A 16,370-nucleotide genomic window follows, 5' to 3' on the forward strand; every position below is an offset into this window, starting at 1 on the left:
AAGTATGAACTGGGGGGCAAGGATGACTGTAGATCTTTCACTGTTTAAGTGGTCCAAGGCCAAAAAATTTTCGGGAATGAAGAACGCCAAAGACATGAGGAAAATATTAACCCAAGAGACAAAAGGACCACATAAACCAGAAACTCCATCAGCCTGAGACCAGAAGAACTAGATGGTGCCCAGCTACCACCAGTGATCGCCCTGATGGGGAACACGACAGAGTCCTTGACGAAGTGGGAGAAAAGTGTGGAGCAGAGCTCAAATTCATGTACAAAGACCAGACTTAATGGTCTGACTGAGACTGGAGGAAGCCCTGAAGCCATCACCCCAGGATGTTCTGTTAGCCCAAAACTAAAACCATTCCTGAAGCCCACTTATCAAACAAACATTAGACTGGACCATAAAACATAAAATAATACTCGTGAAGAATGTGCTTCTTAGTGTAAGCAGATACATAAGACCAAATGGGCGGTTCCTGTCTGGAGACAGGATGAGAAGGCAGAAAGGGACAAAAGCTGGTTGAATGGACACAGGTAGCTTGGGGTGGAAAGGGGGAGTTTGCTGTCACATCATAGGGATTGCAACTAGTGTCAAATAATAATATGTGTATAAATTTTTATATGAGAAATTAACTTGAGCTGTAAACTTTCACCTAAAGCACAATTTAACAAACAAACAAACTTCAGGGACACAGCTGTAAAGCTGTGAATCAGTGTGGTCATACCTAGTGGCCTTGAGACTCATTCTCATTGCCTCATAGTTGTAGTTATAAATTAAGTGTTTTTGTTGTTAGTTTAGATTTGAAAAAAGAATTTTTTTTTAATAATTTTTATTGTGCTTTAAGTGAAAGTTTACAAATCGTCAGTCTCTCACACAAAAACCCATATACACCTTGCTACACACTCCCAATTACTCTCCCCCTAATGAGACAGCCTTCTCTCTCCCTCCACGCTCTCTTTTCCTCTCCTTTTCGCCAGCTTTTAACCCCCTCCACCCTCTCATCTCCCCTCCAGGCAGGAGATGCCAACATAGTCTCCAGTGTCCACCTGATCCAAGCAGCTCACTCCTCACCAGAATCCCTCTCCAACCCATTGTCCAGTCCAATCCATGTCTGAAGAGTTGGCTTTGGGAATGGTTCCTGTCCTGGGGCAACAGAAGGTCTAGGGGCCATGACCACCGGGGTCCTTCCAGTATCAGACCATTAAGTCTGGTCTTATGAGAATGTGGGGTCTGCACCCTACTGCTCTCCTGCTCCCTCAGGGGTGCTCTGTTGTGTTCCCTGTCAGGGCAGTCATCGGTTGTAGCCAGCACCATCTAGATCTTCTGGTCTCAGGATGATGTAGTCGCTGGTTCATGTGGCCCTTTCTGTCTCTTGGGCTCGTAATTACCTTGTGCCCTTGGTGTTCTTCATTCTCCTTTGATGCATGTGGGTTGAGACCATCTTAGATGGCTGCTTGCTAGCGTTTAAGACCCCAGACGCCACTCTTCAAAGTAGGATGCAGAATGCTTTCTTAATAGAGTTTATTATGCCAATTGACTTAGATGTCCCCTGAAACCATGGTCCCCAGACCCCTGCCCCTGCTACGCTGGCCTTGAAAGCATTCAGTTTATTCAGGAAACTGCTTTTGGTTTAGTCCAATTGTGCTGACCTCCCTTGTATTGTGTACTGTCTTTCCCTTCATCTAAAGTAGTTCTTATTTTTATCTAATTAGTGAACACCCCTCTCTCCCCTCCCCCCTCTCATAACCACAGAAGAATGTTTTCTTCTCAGTTTAAACTGTTTCTCAAGTTCTTACAATAGTGGTCTTATACAATATTTGTCCTTTTGCAACTGAGTAATTTGTCTCAGCATAATGCCTTCCAGGTTCCTCCATGTTATGAAATGTTTCACAGATTCCTCACTGTTCTTTATCGATGCGTACTATTCCATTGTGTGATTATACCATAATTTATTTATCCATTTATCTGTTGATGGGCACCTTGGTTGCTTCCATGTTTTTGCTATTGTAAACAGTGCTGCAGTAAACATGGGTGTGCATATATCTGTTCTCATACAGGTTCTGATTTCTCTAGGATATATTCCAAGGAGTGGGATTGCTGGATCATATGGTAGTTCTATTTCTAGCTTTTTAAGGAAGTGCTAAATTGGATTTCCAAAGTGGTTGTACCATTTGACATTCCCACAAGCAGTGTAGAAGTGTTCCAGTCTCTCCACAGCCCCTCCAACATTTATTATTTTGTGTTTTTTGGATTAATGCCACTCTTTTTGGAGTGAGATGAAATCTCATTGTAGTTTTGATCTGCATTTCTCTAATGGCTAATGATCGTGAGCATTTCCTCATATATCTGTTAGCTTCCTGAATGTCTTCTTTAGTGAAGTGTCTATTCATATCTTTTGCCCATTTTTTAGTTGGGTTATTTGTCTTTTTGCAGTTGAGTTTTTGCAGTGTCATGTAGATTTTAGAGATCAGGTGCTGATCAGAAATGTCATGGCTAAAAACTTTTTCCCAGTCTGTAGATAGTCTTTTTACTCTTTTGGTGAAGTCTTTGGATGAGCATAGGTGTTTGATTTTTAGGAGCTCCTAGTTATCTAATTATTTCTTCTACCCTCCTTATTATGTTTTCTATACTGTTTATGCCGTGTGTTAGGGCTCCTAACATTGTCCCTATTTTTTCTTCCATGATCTTTATCGTTTTAGATTTTATATTTAGGTCTTTGATCCATTTTGAGCTCATTTTTGTGCATGGAGTGAGGTATGGGTCTTGTTTCATTTTTTTGCAGATGGATATCCAGTTATGCCAGCACCATTTGTTAAAAACACTGTCTTTTCCCATGTAACTGTTTTGGGGCCTTTGTCAAATAACAACTGCTCATATGTGGATGGATTTATGTCTGGATTCTCAATTCTGTTCCATTGGTCCATGTATCTGTTGTTGTACCAGTGCCAGGCTGTTTTGACTACTGTGGCAGTATAATACGTTATAAAATCAGGTAAAGTAAGGCCTCCCACTTTGTTCTTCTTTTTCAATAATGCCTTATTTATCTGGGGCCTCTTACCCTTCCATATGAAATTGGTGATTTGTTTCTCCATCTCATTAAAGAATGTCCTGAGGATTTGGATCGGAATTGCATTAAATGTATAGATCGCTTTTGGTAGAACAGACATTTTTATATTAAGTCTTCTATCCACGAGCAAGGTATCTTCTTCCACTTATGTAAGTCTCCTTTGGTTTCTTGTAGAAGTGTACTGTAGTTTTCTTTGTATAAGTCTTTTACATCTCTGGTAAGATTTATTCCTAAGTATTTTATCTTCTTGGGGGCTACTGTAAATGGCATTGATTTGGTGATTTCCTCTTCGATGTTCTTTTTGTTGGTGTAGAGGAATTCAACTGATTTTTATATATTTATCTTGTATCCCGATACTCTGCTGAACTCTTCTATTAGTTTCAGTAGTTTTCTTAGGGTTTTCTGTGTATAAGATCATGTCATCGGCAAATAGAGATACTTTGACTTCTTCCTTGCCTAATTGCTCTGGCTAGGACCTCCAGCACAATGTTGAGTAAGAGTGGTGATAAAGGGCATCCTTGTGTGGTTCCCGATCTCAGTGGGAATGTGTTCAGGCTCTCTCAATTTAGGGTGATGTTGGATGTTGGCTTTGTATATATAAATGCCCTTTATTATGTTGAGAAATTTTTCTTCTATTCCTATTTTGCTGAGAGTTTTGATCATGAAGAAGTGTGGAACTTTGTCAAGTGCCTTTTCTGCATCAATTGATAAAACCATGTGGTTCTTGTCTTTTGTTTTATTTATGTGGTGGATTACATTAATTGTTTTTCTAATGTTGAACCATCCCTGCGTACCTGGTATGGATCCCACTTGTTCATGGTGAGTTATTTTGTTGATATGTTGTTGAATTCTTTTGGCTAGAATTTTGTTGAGGATTTTTGCATCTACATTCATGAGGGATATAGGTCTATAATTTTCTTATTGTGTCTTTACCTGTTTTTGGTGTCAGGGATATGGTAGCTTCATAGAATGAATTTGGTAGTATTCCATCCTTTTCTATGCTCTGAAATACCTTCAGTAGTAGTGGTGTTAACTCTTCTGTGACAGTTTGGTAGAACTCTGCAGTGAAGCGGACCAGACCAGGGCTTTTTTTTGTTGGGAGTTTTTAAATTACCTTTTCAATCTCTTGTTTTATTATGGGTCTATTTAGTTGTTCTACCTCTGTTTGTGTTAGTTTAGGTAGGTAGTATGTTTCTACAAATTCATCCATTTCCTTAGTTTTTCAAATTTTTTTGAGTATAGCTTTTCATAGTAATCTGATATGATTCTTTTAATTTCAGGTGGATCTGTTGTAATACCGCCCGTCTCATTTCTGATTCAGGTTATTTGCTTCCTCTCCTGTTTTTCTTTTGTCAGGTTGGCCAATGGTTTATCAATTCTGTTGAGTTTTTCAGAAAACCAGCTTTTGGTCTTGTTAATTATTTCAATTGTTTTTCTGTTTTCTATTTCATTTAGTTCAGCTCTAATTTTTATGATTTGTTTTCTTCTGGTGCCTGTGGGTTTCTTTTGTTACTCTCTTTCTATCTGTTCAAGTTGTAGGGATATTTCTTTGATTTTGGCCCTTTCTTCTTTTTGGATGTGTGCATTTATTGATATAAGTTGGCCTCTGAGCACCGCTTTTGCTGTGTCCCAAAGGTTCTGATAGGAAGTGTTTTCGTTCTCATTGGATTCTCTGAAATTCTTTATTCCATCCTTAACGTCTTCTCTAATCGAGTCTTTTTTGAGCAGGGTATTGTTCAGTTTCCAAGTGTTTGATTTCTTTTCCCTGCTTTTCCTGTTATTGATTTCCACTTTTATGACCTTATGGTCAGAGAAGATGCTTTGTAATATTTCAATGTTTTGGATTCTGCTAAGGCTTGCTTTATGACTTAATATGTGGTCTATTCTAGAGAATGTTCCATGTGCGCTAGAAAAGAAAGTATAGTTGGTTGCTATTGGATGGAGTGTTGTGTATATGTCTACAAGGTCAAGTTGGTTGATTGTGGCATTTAGATCTTCCGTGTCTTTATTGAGCTTCTTTCTGGATGTCCTGTCCTTCACCGAAAGTGGTGTGTTGAAGTCTCCTACTATTATTGTGTAGCTGTCTATCTCACTTTTCAATGCTGATAGAGTTTGTTTTATGTATCTTGCAGCCCTGTCATTGGGTGCATAAGTATTTAATACAGTTATATCTTCTTCGTGTATTGTCCCTTTAATCATTATATAGTGTCCTTCCTTACCCTTTCTAATGGATTTAACTTTAAAGTCTATTTTGTCAGAAATTAGTATTGCCACTCCTGCTCTTTTTTGATTGTTGTTTACTTGATATATTTTTTTCCATCCTTTGAGCTTTAGTTTGTTTGTGTCTCTAAGTCTAAGGCGTGTCTCTTGTAGGCAGCATATAGACGGATCTTGTTTTTTAATCCATTCTGCCACTCTCTGTCTCTTTATTGGTGCATTTAGTCCATTTACATTCAGGGTAATTATGGATAGGTATGAATTTTTGTGTGTTGACAGCTTCTTTTTCCCACTTGATTTTATGTGCTGAGTAGATTTTATATTGTCCTTTCCTCATATTTGTCGTTGTTGATTTTGTTTCTGCTGAGTTTGTATTTTTCCCTTGTATTTTATTTTGATGAGTAGGATAGTTTGTCTCCTTTGTGGTTACCTTATTATTTACCCCTATTTTTCTAAATTTTTAAGTAACTTTTATATTTTTGTATCCCCATAGCTTCCTCTCCATATGGAAGGTGTATGATTACATTTCTTAGTCCCTCTTTATGATTTTAATGTTGTCTTCTTTTATATAATAACATTGTTGTTACCCTGTGTTGGACTTTTTTTTTTTTTCGATTTCCCTGTCTGGGTTGACTTCTGGTTGCTCTCCCCAGTGTTCTAGTCTTGGGTCGATACCTGATATTATTGATTTTCTAACCAAAGGACTCCCTTTAGTATTTCTTGTAGTTTTGGTTTGGTTTTTACGAATTCCCTCAACTTGTGTTTATCTGGAAATGTCTTAATTTCACCTTCATATTTAAGAGACAGTTTTGATGGATATATGATTCTTGGCAGGCAATTTTTTTCCTTCAGTTTTTTAAATATGTCATCCCATTGCCTTCTTGCCTGTGTGGTTTCTGCCGAGTAGTCTGAGCTTATTCTTACTGGCTCTCCCTTGTAGGTGACTGTTCTTTTATCCCTCGCTGCTCTTATAATTCTCTCTTTATCTTTGGTTTTGGCAAGCTTGATTATAATACGTCTTGGTGACTTTCTTTTAAGGTCTACCTTATGTGGAGTTTGATGAGTATCTTGGATAGATATCTTCTCATCTTTCACAATATCAGGGAAGTTTTCTGCCAACAAATCCTCAACAATTTTCTCTGTATTTTCTGTTATCCCTCCCTGTTCTGGTACTCCAGTCACTTGTAGGTTATTTCTCTTGATAGAGTCCCACATGATTCTTAAGGTTTCTTCATTTTTTTTAATTCTTTTATCTGATTTTTCTTCAAATATATTAGTGCCACGTGATTTATCTTCAAGTTCAGAAATTCTGGCTTCTACTTGCTCAATTCTGCTTCTCTGACTTTCTGTTGAGTTATCTAATTCTGTAATAGTATTGTTAATCTTCTGAATATCTGATTGCTGTCTGTCTATGGAGTTTTCCAGCTTGTTAAACTTTTCATTATGTTTTCTGAGTAACCTTTCTGATTTCTTCAGTTGCTTTATCCGTGTGTTCCTTGGCTTGTTCTGCGTATTGCCTCATTTCCTTTCTGCTGTCTTGAAGGGTTCTGTATATTAAACTTTTGTGTTCTGCACCTGGTAATTGCAGGAATGTACTTTCATCTAAAACATCCCTGGATTCTTTGTTTTGAGAACCTGTTGGGGTGATCATGGCCTGTTTCTTTATGTGACTTGATACTGACTGTTGTCTCTGAGCCATCTATAAGTGATTGTATTAGTTTATGCTTGCTTACTGGATCGTAGCTGCTTGCTTTGTTTTGTTTTGGTATACCCCTATGGGTTACTTGAGTGAGCTAGGTTGATTGTTTTCACCTTTGGAGCTCTGGTGTCCTGTCCCCAGCTGGCTAGAACTGTTATCAGGTAAATCAGTCTAGGAGTCCATTCAGTTTTCTTGTATGACTTCAGCTCAGGTTTCCAGGTAGCTGATATCAAGTGTGTGGTATAGGCCCTGTCCTGCAGTCTTAGAGGGGCAGGGGTGACTGGCATATATACCGGTATCTGATTGCAGCAGGGGGTCACGCTCTGAACAAGGCAGGGGGCTGAGAACTGACCCCCAAGTGTCTCTGAGGAAAATGCATCTCTGTTCCCTAGAGCATGCTGGTGGGTGGGCTCTGCAGAGGGACCATGGGCACCCAAAGTTTTTGTTGTAAGGGCTGGGAGGTACCAGTTATCCCTGGACCCCTGTCACGGGTGGCTGTGTGACCCAAGTGGAGCCACCAGTCCTTAGGTTCCTGTTGTGGGTAGGTGAGGACCTTGTTTAATAGGCAAAGCGATGTCAAATGTCAAACACCCACCTCTCCAGTGCACCGCTGAAATGGTTGGAGTGTGCCAACAAGGGCCTATTCTCCTGAAATAGGCCCACACAGGGTCCATGCAGAAGGGAAAGGTGCTCAAGGTGCACGGACGGTTTATGCCTGGACAGGAGCTGCTTCTGTCCTGAGCTCCCCCGGTTAATGGAGCTAGCAAATTATCTTTTCTCCCCGTTTGCAAATTTTTTCCTTCTTCAAGGCCGGGAGGTCGGCTCCAGGTTCTCACCAGTGTCTACCTCAGGCCTAGGGATTCAGCTCCTGAAACTGGGTTGTGGGTGGGAGGGCGTGGTAAAATATACGCAAGTACTTAGCTTTTGCCGAGAGCGCCCTTCTTCTCAGGTTCCAGAGGTTTGAGTGGGCTGTGTGGCTGGTTGCTTCTCCCTGAGGAAACTGTGGCCGAATGCTAGTGCCAGCCGCTGCCGCTGCTGCCGCTCTGGGAATGGTGCCTGAGGGCTCCCCGCGGTTCAGGTCGGGTACCACCTCTCTGCTTCTGAACAGAAGGTCTCTTCCTTCCCCTGCCCCTCAGTTTGTTGTCTAAGCTTGCCTTTGATGCTCAGGGTTCCCAGCTTGTCACAAATATACTCGTTTCACTTGTTTTTTCGGGTCTTTGCTGTAAAGAGGGCTTGATGGAAGCGTCTGTCTATTCTGCCCTCTTGGCTCCTCCTTCAGAACTTGTTTTTTGTTGTTGTTAGTATTAGCAACTTATCTTTCCCAACTTAGGGTTTCTTCCTTGCTTCGTATCTTATGGCACTTCCAGGTCACCAGAGGACCATTTGAACACTGTGCTCATAACTGTTCCCACACGTACGGATGACTGACTAGCCTGGCAGAGTGGTTTTTTCTCTGAGACTAAGTCTTCTCTTTATTGAATGTTCTGTAGGGAGAACTTATTAAGGAACTGACTCATTAGGCCTGCTTTGAGGAACTAGTTTGTGAAATTATATAAATCATTTATATTATTTCAAGGAAACTATATTTTTAGCTTCGTACCAGAGGAGTTTTGATACATCACAGATTCGTAAAGTGGGTGTTGGTGACCTGTGTTTTGATTCAGATGTCCTCTGCAGTCAATTAGTAGTTAATACAAACATTGGTATATGCTAGGGCAGTCATTATTCTCAAACTTGAAATTTCAAAGAATTATAAAAATTCCCCCCCCCCAAAAAACACAGACAAACCTGGCGGCTGACATAAATTGCTGTTGCTAATTTTTCACTTTCGTTTAGTTATACGGATGGAAATGGGAGCAAGTTTCTCAGTTTTGCTTTACTAAATTCTCATCACTCTTCAAGCTCTTGTGCCTGTATTACATGGGTCAGTATGAAAGCAATTTTAGGTGTCTGACTGAAACAGATGAAGGGGCTACTGGACCCTTCCTACTTGTGGCTCCTCGTATTCACCCAGGTGTCAGTCACCCAAGATTAACCAGTGAGGAATTTATCTGAGGTGGAGCAGTGAAAGCTTAGTCACGGATTGATTTGTATCCATAGGAACCACTGGATTCCTTTCTTGAGGTCTCTCTTCTTAACTACTTGCAGGGCTTCTGTGAATTATTTTTAGGATAATTCATGAGGATGGAGAATCCTGAAGTGACTTGGCAGTTGATAGACTCAACTTTATTCCCTTATTTCTGATGTGTTGGCAAGAAGAGGCTTGTGTTCTCATGCCATATCAAGGATTTGAGAAGGAAATTATTCATTCATTTAACACATGTTTATTGAGTTTGTACTAGGTGTAAGGTGGATATACAATAATGAACAAGGCAGATTCAGTTCCTGTTTTCATGAAAATTATATTCTAGAGGTAGAAAAAAATTTTTAAAAATAATAGTTGTTGCTAGTGAAAAAGTACAGACTATTGTGAGAGCACGTAACAGCAGGGAGAGCACGTAACAGCAGGGAAGTCTTCCTTGAAGGGGTAATATGTAAAAAGAATGAGCAGAAGATTAGTAGGCTTGGGGGAGATACCTGGGCTACAGGCCATTGACATTGCAGGAAGAGGGAATAGCTTGTGCAGAGTTCCTGAGACGGAAGAGAACGTGGTGACTATATACCATGTGGCTGGGGTGTAGACACGAGAGGAAGTCACTCAAAACCAAGGCTGGCATGGTTAACTGGGGCCATGTCAAGTACAGCCTTATAGGCCACATTGAAAATTTTGTTTTTTATCGTTAAGAATAGTATGAACCCATTTATTATAGATTGAATTATATTCTCCAAAGGTTTATGTTGAAGTCCTAACTCCTGATAACTGTGAAAGTGACCTTTTTTGGAAATAGAGTAGCTAAGGATGTTATCAGTTAACATGAGCTCATACCTGGATAGAGTGGGTCCTAACCCAGTCTTCAAAAAAAAAAAAAAAAAACCACTGCCATCAAATGGATTCCAACTCATAGGGACTCTATAAGTCAGAGTAGAACTGCCCCATAGAGTTTCCAAGGATTGCCTGGTGAATTCAAACTGCTGACCTTTTCGTTAGCAGCCGTAGCAGTTAACCACTATGCCACCCGGTCTGAGTGGTTTCCTAGAAAAGAGGAGAAGAGACATAGACAAACAGACTGAGAAAGGACAGGCCTTGTGAAGGTACATATACTCACCAAGGAACATCTGGGGTATAGAAGCTGAGAGAGGCAAGGAACAATTTCCTAGAGCCTTCAGAACTTGGCCCTGCAGAAACCCTGAATGTGACTCCTGTGAGAAAATAAATTGTTCTTATAAGCCTTTCAGTTTGTGGTATTTTGATATGGCAGCCCAGGAAACTAATACACTGTTGAAGGATTTTTCACAGAGTAGTGATATAATCAGATTTTTAAAAAAAGATGGTGCCTGCTGTATGGAGCAATTAGGTTATGTTAAGGTGTCATGGCAGTGTAAGAGATGCTGGTAACTTGGGTTTGTATGATTGTGGTAGAGAGGCAGAGTCTTGGGTGGTTTGAGGCAGGGTTTCCCATATCTTCATGCCATGACACACACAAAAGTTGCTTTTAAAAGATATTATACCAGTGTAAATGGACAAGGATGACCTCAGGGCTGAGCAGACACCATATCTTGGTATAGCTGTAACCCATTTGCAACAGCCTGATGGAGAAACTCTGATTTGGGAGATGGGTGGGTAAATTATTCAAACTTGGTGATTGGGAAAAGAGGAAGAGTCCAGGATGGAGCCAGGATGAATCCGGGTGTTTGGTATATGTGGCTGGCTGAAAGTGCTTCGAAGATTTAGAACACTGGAGAGGAGAGAGTGTGTGGGGAAAGATCATGGGCTCAGTTCTCTGTATGCTGACTTTGAGGTTTCTGTAAATCATTCAAATGAGATACTGAGTAGACAGACAGGCCTGGAGCTCAGACAAGAGAACAATTTAAAGAGTCAACACTGTAGAAATGGTATCTGAAGTCAACTAGAAAAGATGGCATAGGACCAAGCCTTATGGAATTTCCACATTGAAAATTTGGGTAGAGGAGGATAAGTTAGCAAAGGAGAGTGAGAATTACAAAGCCTAGAGAGTTAAAAAATGCCAGGAGATTGCAATGTAATCAAAGTCAAGGGAAGAGAATGTTTAAGAAAAGCATGGTGCAAGTTGATACAAAAGTGGAGGTGCCCTCTTACCCCTCCCTGCTGGCCTCCTCACACTGCCCACTCCATCCCCGTGGCAGGAATAACAAAGGAGAGTACCTTCTCCCACTAAGAACAAGCCTGAGCTCTGGATACTTGGCATCAGAAGCCAGGGGGGTTGGCCTCAAGTTCCCTGTGAAAACAGCCAAAATAGTGAGGCAGAGCTGTCTCTCTCTTTCAAGTAAGTATAAGCAGCCCAAGGCTGTCCCTGATGCCAAGATGAATCCAGCCCCGGCAGGCAGGGCCTGCTGCAGGTGCCCTCCTCTCCCTAGCTGTCACCTGCTCCTGGTCTTATAGGCCAGGTATGCTCTTCTGAAGGAGCACCAAGCTGCTGGCAGGTGTTGGCCTGCTAGGAGATGCGGCCGTCACTGCTGCCCTTTACAGTGGGCGCTGAGGATGGGAGTCAATGGGACGGCCCCCAAGGATGTTACTGCCCGTGCTGGCTTCCAACCATCCCAGAGCCGTGAGTCCAGCTGTGGGGCTCAGGCTCCACAGTCTTGGGGCCTAGGCTCCTTCTGTCTTGTTGCTCTGCCATCTGGGAAAGCAAATTCTCTAGAGATCCACCCATTCATTCAGGTAAAATTATAGGAAATTTAAGGGATATGTAAGTCCAGTCTTGTGTTAATGGCCTCAGCGGGGGGATGCTCTAAAGTTGGGGCGTGTAGAATCCTACACTGTCTCCCTCTCCTGACAGTAATTCTTCCCTGAAAAACCCTTGTGCACTTTAGAAGTTACCTCGCAGGGGAGGGTGAGGTTGGCAAAAAAAAAAAAAAAAAAAAAATTATCGTGTTATTTCTGTATTGTAAAAATACAGTAGTTGCATTTACTTCTGTCGTTAATATCAGTTATCATACCACGACCGTACAAACCATTTTCCTTTCATTAGTTGCGCAAGCAATGCGCGTCTGCCCACTTTACCTGTGGGCACGTACAGATTAGCTTGCGCGCTTTTGAAGTTACCTCACAGGGGAGGGTGAGGTTGGCAAAAAAAAAAAAAAAAATTTATCGTGTTATTTCTGTATTGCAAAAATACAGTAGTTGCATTTACAGTTCAATATAGCTACAAAAACTTGAAAATGCAGGTGCACATGAGCATTATTGCACAACTAATGAAAGGAAAATGGTTTGTACGGTTGTGGTGTGATAACTGACATTAACTACGGGCGTAATTATGCCCCCCTTAATGGCCTTTGAGCTGCTCCCACACAGGTTTCACTCGGCGCCTGCGGAGTTGTCTTTGTTGCTTTGGTAGTATTGGCTGTTAAAAGCTGGGTTTAGACGGTCTAACTCATATATTTGCTTTGGAGACTACATGTCGTTGAAACTTTTTTTTTTAAGAACCACATTTTTAGTATCTCATGATATTCTACAGTTCTTATAATGGACCCAAACAAGCAGAGCTTTCTTAGCAGGTGTTATGGATTAAATTTTACTCCCCCAAAATGTGTATCAACTTGGCTAGGCCATGATTCCCAGTACTTTGTGGTTGCCCACCATTTGGTGATCTAATGTGGTTATCCTATGTGTTGTAAAGCCTAATCTCTATGATGTTAATGAGGCAGGACTCAATCTACAGCAGTAGTTTGTATTTTGAGTCAGTCTTTTTTGAGATATAAGAGAGAAGCCAGCAGAGAAGAAAGAGACCTAACATCACCAAGAAAGAAGCACCTGGAGTGCAGCGTGTCCTTTGGAGCCGGGGTCCCTGCACTGAGAAGCTCCTAGACTGAGGGATGATTTTTTTTTGAAAGTGAAAGAAGAGGCTTTATTTTGTGGGCCAAACAAAGAAGCACACTGGGACTTGCGCTGCCAAGATGGCTCCCTGAACAATGGCCGAAATAGTATTAAGGGAACGGTCCTGGGGAACAGAGCAAGGTCATTGTTTGGTCTAGCCTGAAAAAGACGTTCCTGGGGCGGTTCCGTTGTCTGCTCAGTAAAAAAGGGAGTCTCTCAAACTGGATCTTAGGCTTGGACCCTTCTCTCCTGAAAGTCCCCAATGTTGGTCTGCTAAAGTTTGGTTCTGCTGGTGGGAGAAAAGTTCCAGGGTCACTTGGAAGGACGGGGTTGATGTTTCTGTGCATGTCAGGTGGGCGAGATTAGGTCAGGGGAAGATTTTGACAACAAGGACCTTCCTCCAGAACCAACAGAGAGAGAGCCTTCTCTAAGAACTGGCCCCCTGAATTCAGACTTCCTACATTTCTGTTGGTTGAAGCCACCGCCACCCACTTGTGGTATTTCTGTTATAGCAGCACTAGATGACTAAGACAGAAGGGCTATGAAATCTGTGGTAGGAATGAAAGAGTGAATGGCAATGAATTGTATGTATTCAGAAATCTGTTAAAATTCTTGTGCTAAGATAGCTACAGAGATGTTTCAGCATGTATGAAGATGTGATTTGGAAAGCTAATTAGGTTTGGGTTTATGACAAGATCAGAACAAAGGGGAAAAGGTCACTGGAGATGAAGAAATGAAGGTAAGAGAACCTGTGACATTGATGCTGGCCACGTGGATATTGAAATCCCTTGGTTATGGCCAGAATTGAGGTGTAGAAGACGACTTCATCAAGTAAGGGGAATCACTGGAGGTTGGTGGGTAACAGTGATAAGGCAGAGTAGAGGGTGTATAATTGGATGGCATGTGCCTCAAAGGAACAGGGTTTTGTTTTTGTTTTTGGTTGTTTGTTGTTTTATTCCTTTTTAGAGAGTAGGGAAATGATGGTCTGGAAGTTGTAGTGGGAAGCAAGAGCTACTTCTTCCCCCTGTTCCAGACCCCGAGAATTCAGGAAGAATAGTGTAGTAGTGCAGTGAATTCCCTCGAGTATGGTCCTTAACTAGCAACATCCACATCACCTGGAAGTGTGTTAGAAATGCAAATTCTCAGGCCCCATCCCAGACCTACACAATCAGAAACTCTGGGATCTGTGTTTCAACGAGCCCTCCAGGTGTCAGATGCACTCAAACGTTTGAAAACCACTGCAGAAGGGTTAGATGATTAGAGTGAGAAGAGGGATGTATTCAGCACTGACCCACAAGAATAGGGATGGGAGGTTTCCAACCCGGTAGTCTTTTTGGAGGCAGACAAAGCCCTGGGCTCAGTGAACATGGGTCTTGGCTCTAGTGATGTTGGGTGGTGACAGGTTTTTAATCATAGCCTCAGGGCACATGTTAGAGTTTTGGTCTCTGCTCGGTCCAAGGAGTTGCTATTAGTTCCAGCAGCCATTACAACGAAGAGTTAATTTTAGTTGTGTTTGCTAGTGTTTTTTTTAAAACATGATTTGCTATATAAATTTAAATTTATTTTTAAACATTTCATAAACGTTCCCCATTATAAAAATGTGTTGCTGTTGTAAGAGATGTTGTTGTTGTTAGCTGTTGCCAAGTCAGTCCCTGACTCAATATGACCCCATGTACAATGGGATCAAACTATTGTGATCCCGTAGGGTTTTTATTGGCTGATTTTTGGGAAGTAAGTTGCTAGGCCTTTCTTCCTAGTCTGTCTTAGTCTGCAAGCTCCTCTGAAGTCTGTTCAGCATCACAGTAACATGCGAGCTTCCATTGACAGATGATGGCTGTACATGAGGAGTGTCGGCTGAAAATTGAACCTGGGTCTCCCACTAGAAGGCAAGAATTCCACCACTGAACTTCCACTGCCGCCCATTACAAGAAAGAGTTGCTGGAAATTCAGAAAGTGTTTTTCCTTTGAAGTTAAGAATTCTTTAAAAACATGCTGTAATAGATTAAATGATAGCTCAGAGAGGTTTATGCTGATTAAAAAACAAAAACAAAAACCCATTGTCATCTAGTGAAACTAAGGAGAGGAGACATTTTATTGAAACGACTATTCAGCTGTTGGAAAAGCCAAAAGGAGAGGTTTAACTATAGGATGTGTGATAAGGGTTTGTTGAGGTGAAATGAGGAGCTGTGGTGAAGATGCCTTGGAACTGCGGCACCCTCATATTTAATAGCTGTGATGCTTGCTTCAGTTCAGCATTTGGCCGCAGACCTGCAATTTAGAATGCAGCTGGCCTTGTGCAGGCCTGTAAGGGGAGAGGAGAAGAAACTCTAGAAGCTATGGCAGAATTGGGGGCAGGCTAGGATCATGAAAGAGCTGTGAAATGGGAATGAGGGGATTTCTGTGCCAGTTCTGATTGATTCAATAGAAACTTGATTCTTGAATTACTTCAACAAATACTCACCTGCCTCATTTGTGCCAAGACACATTTTACAAGCGAGGGAGTTGAATCTCAGATGTTTAGGGACTGTCCCCAAATCAAAGTTATTGGAGTAATCAGGTCCTGAAACCGTACAAGGCTGCCTCCCATCTGTGTATGGTGGCTTGGTTTTGGGTGGCCCTATAAAAAAAAAAAAAAAAAGGGGGTCTCCTGTTGCTCTCACCATTCCTCGAGAAACAACAAAAGAAAAAAAAAGCTTTCTAAATATATGTCTGGTGAATTTGTATGGTGGTGGATGGTGGATCATCTTAAACCCTATGGACAGATGATTTGTTGTCATTTAACATTTTAGCAAGTGCTGACTTCTGTGGTGCAATGGTTAAGCGCTTGGCTGCTAACCAAAAGGTCAGCAGTTTGAACCCACCAGCAGCTCCACCTGAGAAAGAGGTGATAATCTGCTCCTGTCAGGATTACTACCTAGGAAACCGTATGAGGCGGTTCTACTCCATCCTGTAGGGTCACTATGAGTCAGAATAGACTCGACAGCACACTACTTAAGTGGGCTACTACTTATCTGTCCTACACTGATGACTGGTGTGTTGCTCTGATGTTGGAAACTATGCCACTGGTGACATCTACTTCTGGTAATTAGCCAATGAAAACCCTATGGATCACAACAGAATATGGTGCAATGTAGTGCTAGAAGATGGCACAGGACTGGGCAGTGTTTCGTTCTATCATGCAGAAGGTTGCCATGAATTGGAGTCAACCCACCAGCAACTAACAACTTTAGTGGGATGGATCGGATACTTGAGGAAATGAGGGAAATGGTGCTTGGTTGGAAGACACCTAAGACCCTTGTCAGCTGTGTTTTGTTGGCCCTGATGGTTGCTGACTCCTCTTCAGAACTTTTCAAATTTAATTTGCATGTAAAGGCTTACATTTCCGTGAAGAAAAACAAAGCAAACTTATAAACAATTTTAAAAGATTGCTGCCT

Source organism: Elephas maximus, chromosome 15 (assembly GCF_024166365.1).
Source record: "Elephas maximus indicus isolate mEleMax1 chromosome 15, mEleMax1 primary haplotype, whole genome shotgun sequence".
NCBI classification, from domain to species: domain Eukaryota; kingdom Metazoa; phylum Chordata; class Mammalia; order Proboscidea; family Elephantidae; genus Elephas; species Elephas maximus.